Source organism: Nannospalax galili, unplaced genomic scaffold (genome assembly GCF_000622305.1).
Source record: "Nannospalax galili isolate Female #2095 unplaced genomic scaffold, S.galili_v1.0 scaffold202, whole genome shotgun sequence".
In the NCBI taxonomy this organism is placed as follows: domain Eukaryota; kingdom Metazoa; phylum Chordata; class Mammalia; order Rodentia; family Spalacidae; genus Nannospalax; species Nannospalax galili.
Window position 1 is genome coordinate 4284513 of NW_008349000.1, and position 6712 is coordinate 4291224.

Sequence of the window (6712 nt, forward strand, 5' to 3'; positions counted from 1 at the left end):
TGGAATTGTTGATTCTTTGTATTGTTTTCTTTGTTTCAATTTCATTGATTTCTGCCCTGATTTTTGTTATTTCTTCTTGTCTGCAGGGTTTGTTTGTTGTTGCTTTTTGTTTGCTGTTGCTGACCTCCACTCTCACAACATACACACACCATGATGCCCCTCCTCTGCCCAACATGCAATAATAAAAGTAATTTTTTTTAAAAAATTGTATGGCAACTGCAGACACTGACCCTCTTGGGCAGAGTTCCTGCAGAATCACCCCTGAGGCCTTGAGCAGAAAGAGAAAGGAAGTTCTAGTGTCCAAGAGTGAGTAAATGTCATATTTTACTGTGCCCACCAATATTTTTAACATCACACAGCATTCTGAAAGCAGTCATTACCAGCACAAATCACAACCATTCCAGATAGAAGGGCATTTGAAAATGTAACTGGTGTTGGTAAACAGGGATAGTTTTAAACTTATGATTTAAAAATGACTAAAAGAATAAATACTATGCCTATACATACACTTCAGGAAAAGGGTGAAGAAAAGTAGGTTTCATTTGATCAAGATGTATTATACATCAGGCACTGAGCTGCTCTCTGTAAACTAGCTTAGTAATACTGATCTGAATTTTATAAGTAACTGTACTGTTATTTTGCCTATTTTATAAATGATGACACGGAGACATTTTGGTCTTTTTTATTTTTTTATTTTTATATTTTTAGGACAGGGTCTTATTGTAGCCCCAGCTGGCCCAGAATTTGCTGTGTAGACCAGGCTGTCCTTGATCTCTCAGAGATCCACCTGCCTTTGCTTCCTGAGTGCTGGAATTAAAGGTCTACACTATCATGCCTAGCTCGAGACCTCATAATCTGAAATAAATCCCCCAGCATCAAGCACGTAGTAAACTGTAGAATGTGTCCTAGCTTAGAATTCTTGGATTTCAAATCCTCTGATCTTAGGTCAATGTCTGATATTATTCACAAGCAGAGGTCATAAAACAATACTGTGTGCATGTTAACCTTAAAAACTTAAGCAATCAAACATTTATTTACGTGTGTGTGTGTGTGTGTGTGTGTGTGTGTGTGTGTGTGCATGTGGTTCAGGGTGTACCACTGTGTGCATGTGGAGGTCAGAAGACAGCTTGCAAAAGTTGGTTCTCTCCATCCTTCATGTGGGTTCCAGGCATTGAACTCAAGTAATCAGGATTGGTGGCAAGTGCCTTCACCCCCTTTACCACTGGGCATAGCTCCACATGCTAAACATTGTGAAGGTCCTGTGGAGGACACTGAGGGCTTGGCAGCTTCTCTGTCTTGCAGCCCCATGTGTCTGACCACATTTACCCAAATTTTCTCTGTGGCTCACTTGCTGTTCACAGCTGAACTTAAGACAGTTATCCTCACTCATCCATTATAATGACTCTCCAAAGAGCATTTCCTGCCCACCTCCAAAGAGAATGGAAGTTCATACCTGCACTGAATATCACAAAGTCGTTTTATAATTTTGTGGACTACATGACTTTACACAGATATGAGTAGTGGACTTTATTTCTTGTAATGCTCCCTGTTGGCAATATCCCTACCTAGGAATACTTTAAGAAAGAAACCACAATCACATATTTTATTTATTCTCTCAGTGCAGTGAGAATTGAGAAAAATAGTAGAGTTGCTCAACAACACTGGCAGAGTCCTCAGAGGCCTGGATCTTGGGGTTACATCATTTTAGTCAGTTCAGAAACAAGCGTTTGAATGCTAAAGATGTAGGTTTAGGACATGGCAACAAAGTAAGCCTCCTTTATCTAGTGCTATTAAATTGGCTTATTTTTACTTTTACTATATATTGCATATTTTATAAAAACTTATGAAAAGTGATTTTCCCATTCTATTTAAATATTTCTTACAGTAATATACACAAATCATATACATTGTGAAAATAATCAAATTTTATTTAATATACATTGTGATGAAGATTGAATTCTATGTACTTGAAAATTAATCACAAAAGAACATAGACCAAAAAGAAATTGTGATTATGTAATTAATAGCTATGCAGAAATGAGTTCAAAATAAATTTGGTGAACATATAATTTGCATGTTTTATTTTGCTACACTAGATTTTTTTCTAGAACACCTATATCTGCACAATAATAGCTAATTAATTTTGCCTATTTTAATTATATGAAAACTACAAATCGACATGCTTTAAAAGTATTGCCATTATAAAACTATGCCAACAAAAAGATAGTCTATTATATTTTATAGTTTATAACTTTGGTTTGTGTATCGTGGTAAATATTTAAATTACTAGGAAATAATATTTCACTATGCAATAATACACCTCATTCCTACTAAGTGATGGCATGATTTACTAAATAACTAGAGTTTCCTCTTTCTTAAATGATATGTAGACTCTATTTCTTTTCCAGTTGGCGTAGTCTGAACTTGTGTGTACGCAAATTTCCTCTTCTTAATGGATTAGGGCCAGATGTGTTACTTAGGTCCCACCCTCATGACCTCACTACAATTTAATTATTTCTAAGGACTCTATCTCCAAACACAATCATATTCTGAGGTAATGACGAATAAGGCTCCAACACATAAAACTGGAGAGGTGCACGGTTCATAGTCCACAAGAACCCTGAGCAATTGGGAAGGTACTTGCGTTTTGGTTGCCTTATGCTGAAGTCAACATTTTTGTCTATAAATCCTTGGACATTTTCTGCAAGACATTATATCACTTGTTTTTTAGGCATCGTGAACAAAAGATTCCGTAGTAAGATCATTTTCCTGGATTTAATTGTGATTTTCATTTCCTTAAAATTGTCAACAAAGTTGTGCATAAATAAGAGTTCAGCTAGAATGCAGCGACACTCTGGCATTGCCCCAAACTCGGCTGCTGTACTTCACAGAGGAAATAGTTCTCTTCAACTTCTTTAAGATTTAACAGTGTTCACTGGGCTGTTTTGTTTGTTTGTTTTTTAGTTTTATGCAATTATTCTTCAAGGTAATAAACAGTCATTCTTTGATGGCTGTTAATCTATTTTTATGTATCTGCATAATATATATTTGATGAACTTTAATAAAATCTGAACTGAGGTCCTCTTGAGGCCATTTTCAGGCTGGTTTTGCTGCAAACTTCAGTGAGGGAAAATTCGGTTAGCTCAGGATACAGTGTGTTTCCCTTTAAAATGCACAGGCAGTGAAGGAGGGCATGTTGCTGCTGGCCTGGTGTAATGGTCTGGCCTCAAATACCAGTTGTTAAAGCAAAGTACACACCACCCAAGACCTAACTGCCAATGATTCAATGGTGTAACATAACTTAATTGAATAAGCTATCGGCTTGGGAAATGTAAATAGGAAACAAGACAGCAGGATCAAGCGTGTCTGCGAGTATACTCTCTTCTGGGCAGGATCCAGGAGATGATAGCAGCACTGCACTCGCCAGGTAATCAGCCAGTGCTCTCTGTAAAGAAACGGGCTAGCCTGGTAATCAGGAAACAAACGAGCAATTTATGGGTTCTACTTAAGACCCAAACACAAGGCATTGTACTCACAGTTCTGTTCGCAGAGAAATTTTGTCAGCACAATGGAATCCTGTTCTGTCTTGCAATGATGTCTTCTAGGACCTGCCTCTACCATCCTTCGCCAAATAGCATGTGTAATTACTCCTAGAAATTTTATTTTACCCACATTGAATTTTCTTATAGTATAAGTGCATCTCTCCTATTATTTCTATAGGCCAGAAACCGCCCCCCCCTTCTGATTTTTTCCTTTCAATTTTTGGACATAATGTTTGAAACATTTTGAAAACAAAATAAGGATTTTAAAAAAAAAACTTAATTCTAAAGACAGGGAATGAAGGGAATGAAAAGGGATTTTCAAAGTCATTATGTCAGATTCCCCATCTTCAGACAACTGTGTGTTGGCACTAAAGCCAAGGATCCCATACAGATCCACAAGCATATGAGAGAAGGGTCACTAACTTTCTGCACACATTGATGTACAGAGCAAGCCGGTTGCCAGGGCTCCACTTTCTAGCTATAGTGACCTTCACTGGCAGCCTCGGAAGTGGCAATGCATATTTTTCCTACAGCTGGAAAGTGGAAAGTTGGATGCAGGGAAAGTTCTCTGCCATTTGATCCTCACCTCATACCAAAGCACCAGCCTACAGTGCAAGTCCTCAGAACATGACTAGCTATAAGTGAGCAGACATGTCCCAGGCCTTCTCATCCCCAGTGTGTCACGCCATGGATGTGTGTGACCGTTCTCTGTGCTGTTCTGGCTGTTCTTGTTTTCTTCAGTCACCGAGTATGGGCATTTAACAGCTCTCAAGTGGTCAAGGTTGATTTCACCAATGATGAACAGGCTGCTTTCAGGTATCTCCTGACAGAATGGAAATGGCACTTCCAATCTGTGGTGCTCATCATAAAATCCCATGACCATAAGAAAGACGAAAGGAGGCAAATGTAGCTGGGGAGCATTGTCTCTTTCTTCCTCCTCCTCCTCCTCCTCCTCCTCCTCCTCCTCCTCTTCCTCATGCCCCTCCCCGTCCTTCTCCTCTTCCTCCTCCTCCTCTTCTTTGTTATTGGCTTTTTGCAATTTTCATGCAATGTAATTTGATGATATTTAGATCCACGTGATCATGTAGGTGCATGTGTGTACACATGTCTTTGGAAACCAGAGGCAAATCAAATATTGGACGTCATCCCCAATCATTCTCCACTGTACTTTCTGAGACAAGTTCTCTCACTGGACCTGAAGTTCACAGATTTGGCTAGGTTGCCTGGTCAGTGAGTTCCAGAGATTCACTAGTCTCTCTCTCTGTTATCTTTGGGACGACAGATACAGCCACTGAGCCTAGCTTTTTATTTGAATGCTGGAGAATCTGAACTTAACTCCTTGTGTTTGCATGGCAAATACTTTACCTACTTAACTATCTCTACAAGCCAGTTGAGAGATATTTTTAAAATTCCTGACCAGTACCCTTAAAAATTATCAAGGTCAAATAAAAGAAAGAATAAGAAAGAAAGAAAGAAAGAAAGAAAGAAAGAAAGAAAGAAAGAAAGAAAGAAAGAAAAAAGAAAAAAAAGAAGAAAAGACAGTAGTAAAGGATTACATGCCCCACATAAGGACATGTGGTCAATCGGAAGGAAGGAAGGAAGGAAGGAAGGAAGGAAGGAACGAACCTAAAGGGGTTGAGAGGACATGGGAATAAATGCAGCAGGAAGCCATGGATTGAATTCTGGGAAATAGAAGGACATTCCTGGGAAAAGAGATGAATAGCAAAGAAAGTCTGCAGCCCATGCTGAATTATGTTTGGACAAGTGCATTGTGGTTCAGTCAGGTACAGAATTAGCAGACACTGGGTGAAAGCGACCGAAATACCAAGCCGTCCTCCTAGCTTTTCTGTCAATCTAAAATAAATTACTAAATAAAATCTTCCTTTAAAAAGCCTTTTTTATATGGCATCACTCTCTATTAATGAATTTCAAGCACAATAAAAATGCATATAAAAAATTGAAATCCTACCTCTTCCTCTGGTTCATCCATAATATTGTAACATGGTGTTTAGTGAAGTTGTGAGGCTTTAATCAACTCAACAAGCAACAATAAAAACTCTTTGAAACCCCAGGATGAAAGAAAATTGTATAAGTATGTAAATAGAGTCTTAGTTTAGCCAAACAAAGTGTTTCTGGGTACATGAGGCCTAAATAAAAGATGAATCTTTTGTGAGCTGTTTTCTCTAATCAAATCCATTCTGTCTATAACTGTGAGTACACAAAGCTGGAGGAACGGAGTGGAAATTCAAAAAAATCTAATCATTTTCATTACGGAACATCATGTATTATGCAGCACTGCAAGAACGAGAGGGAACCAAAGCACTGCTCTTGTTGATTTCACCTGTGGCTTTAAATTTTGCTTTGATAAAGTATTTAAATTTAGACTTGACACAGAAACAGTCAAAAAGATACTTAGTAGTCTTTGTGAAGACTGAAGGGTGGAACTTCTTGCTATCCTGGGATGAGAAGGTATCCTGGTATGTGGTTGGTGTTCCACGAAACACCCCTCTGTAGAAATGACAAGTTTAAGCTTGGCTACATTGTCTTCCTGTGAGTACCACTTTTTTTTGGACAAATGTCCGGTTTCTATCACTCATGCTCCTGATTGGATGCTGTCAATAGTGATCTTGATCTAGGCTAGGCTGACTTGGATACTTCATCACACATCTGACTCTCAGCCTTCCATCTTGCACATCAAACATTTGAATGTCCAGCCTTTGTGTGTATGTATGTGTGTATAGTATACGCATGTGTAGATGTGTTCATACACAGGTCAGAGGTTTGGAAATTAGACGTCAATGCTGAATGTGTTCCACAGTCACTCTCTACCTTACTTTTGGAGACAGGAACTCTCGCTCAGTCTGGAATTCAGCTATTTGGCCAGACCCCAGGCATCCTGCCTTCCCAGGTCTAGACTCATGGCCTGCTGTAACTACCTTTATATCAAAACTGAAATTTTTTTGGTGTGACTGTTACTCTATTTAGTGAACTAATATTTTAGTTAAATTGTTCACTAATCTATCCAACTTTGATTGACAGTTTCTACAAGATATTGATCCCAACATATTACTTAATTGGGAAGTTCTTTTCGTAAGATGTTTTCCTTTTCAGAAGCCCTATTCTCAAAACATGTACAAGTCCCCTCATAGAACAGAGAAAGCATCTACTTT